We start from the raw sequence: 2,500 nt of genomic DNA, 5'->3' as shown, positions 1-2,500 counted from the left end.
CAGCTTGTGATTAACAGGGTGATAAAACGGTTGAGTTTTGCATGGAGTGACTGGCGGGCTGGTGTGTGTGTGGATTGGGGCCCTTAGTGGTTACCTCAGTGAGTAAAGAGAGGTGAGAGAGGAGAGGCCCTCTAATTCACCTTTTACAGTAGAGTTGAAGAAGAATCCCCTGCTGGAGCAACATCTGTTACTTCCCTTAACACGAAAACTCTTTCTTTGTTAATGAAACAAACTGGGGAAATGTTTCCATGATGGTGTTGTTACTGCACGAAGTTAGGATGAAGGGAAAATTACAGTGGGAAGGGAAGCCAAACGTCAACTAGAGATTGTGTGAAGGATTTTTCGTCTGAAGCGGTCCCACAGTCTGCACACTGGGGAAGGAATGATACCATTCCACGGGTCTGGATACATGTATATATATATATATATAGACCTGCCTAAGATCTTAAACACAGGCTCTGGGTTTGATCCCCAATGTCCAGTCTGACTGCAGGGATCCCTCGGCCAGATGGCCAGCTTATTAATGACGTACATATTAGCGCAAATACAAATATTTTGGGTAAAACAATAAAAGGCTAAATAAAGTTAGAGTTCTTAAAGTTAGCTCCTTTTCCCCGCGACACGGTGCCCGTGTTCAATGTGTACGCATCTGTAGAAGAGTGGCCGTTGTGGACATGCTGCGGCTGACATTTCTCAAGATGTATCGCTTCACCGGGTTACGGGGGCGGAGGTTTGTTGCGCACCATCACCGCGGAGAGAGGTGGAGGTGGAGGTGGACACCGAAGCTAAGAGATACATCGAGCTAAAGGTCACAGCGGCGAGGCGCCTGTGGAACAAGTGCAATTTGTGTGCCTCGGTACGAAGAGCGCCTTGCCAGCAAAATGAACAAAATGTCACGTTCGTTAAGACTAACGGTGTCTTACAGAGAGCCGACACTCTGTGACGCGGAGTGTGTTCACTGCACTGCTGGGGAAGGAGTTGTGTATATTTTGGCCGCTGAAAGTTGTATTCAAATGAACCAGAACACCTCCGCCAGTCAACTCTGATTCGGGACGAGTAACGTCGTCAAACCCCTTTTGTGTTTTTGGTTGTTGTTGTCACCAGCAACTTGTTCCGTTTAATTCCGGTCCCAGATTATCTCCACGGATTGTGTTTGAAGGATGTGACGACTTTGATTCATCCTCCCAGGCATTCATAAAAGTTACACGAGTGCTCCCGTCAAGGTGTTAACACGCTCGTCCTTGATTCAGAAGCTGTATTTGATAAGGACGTCATCCTTAATGCCATAAAACAAGGCCGATGTATGAGCCTCTTTTACTTTTTCGGAAGAAAAGGGGGGAAGTTTGGAGCCGGCTAGCGAATGGTGGGAACCGGCATGGACTGAAGACCCAGGTGCTCGCACTCTGTGATCTTGCCTAATAAGGATCTTCTGAACGAAATAACAAGAAACAGCTTAGCCTGTAATCAACAAGTAGCCTGCTCTTATGTGCGAGCCGTTCAGAGTTGTGAACGGCAAAAACTGGTTGATTCCACGGGGTCAAACGTTCACCTGTGTCCTCAGCCACTGTTGTTTAATATTGAATTGTTAAACCTATATTCTCTTCTATCTAATCACAGGCCAGCGACATGTGAGGTAGCGCTATGAGAGTGAGGGGGCACTACCGTTTCAGCAGGTTGCAGGTTTGTTGCCCACTGTCCCAATTCTCCCCTTCTCTGTGTTTCATCTGAGACTTTACTTGAAAACAATAAATGCCGTTTATCTCTTCTGGAGACCTCAACTCTGGCCCCTTTGTTGCCTGTGGTGATGCGGTGAGGTTTTATTTTCGGCATACATCTTTACCATCTCGATTGATAACGGCAGGGTCATCGCTTCCAGGTCTACGGGGAGATTCATAAAAACAACTTTGGCTGGAGGGAAGGTCAGTGCTTTGTTATTATTGTCTCTCTATCTGATAAAAGCTCTCTCTCTCTCTCTCTCTCTCTCTCTCTCTCTCTCTCTCTCTCTCTCTCTCTCTCTCTCTCTCTCTCTCTCTCTCTCTCTCTCTCTCTCCATTTCACTCTCCCCCTTTCTTTCTCTCACTCTCTTCTCTCTCTCTCTCTTCATCTCTCTCTCTCTCTCTCTCTCTCTCTCTCTCTCTCTCTCTCTCTCTCTCACTCTCTCTCTCTCTCTCTCTCTCTCTCTCTCTCTCTCTCTCTCTCTCTCTCTGGCTCTCCATTTCACTCTCCCCCTTTCTTTCTCTCACTCTCTTCTCTCTCTCTCTCTTCATCTCTCTCTCTCTCTCTCTCTCTCTCTCTCTTTCTCTCTCCATTTCACTCTCCCCCTTTCTTTCTCTCAGCTATCTCTCTCTCTCTCTCTTCATCTCTCTCTCTCTCTCTCTCTCTCTCTCTCTCTCTCTCTTTCTCTCTCCATTTCACTCTCCCCCTTTCTTTCTCTCAGCTATCTCTCTCTCTCTCTCTCTCTCTCTCTCTCTCTCTCTCTCTCTCTCTCTCTCTCTCTCTC

The sequence above is a fragment of the Gadus macrocephalus genome, chromosome 7 (genome assembly GCF_031168955.1).
Source record: "Gadus macrocephalus chromosome 7, ASM3116895v1".
NCBI lineage: Eukaryota > Metazoa > Chordata > Actinopteri > Gadiformes > Gadidae > Gadus > Gadus macrocephalus.
The sequence above is the reverse complement of the archived record's forward strand: the minus strand, read 5'-3'. Positions refer to the sequence as shown.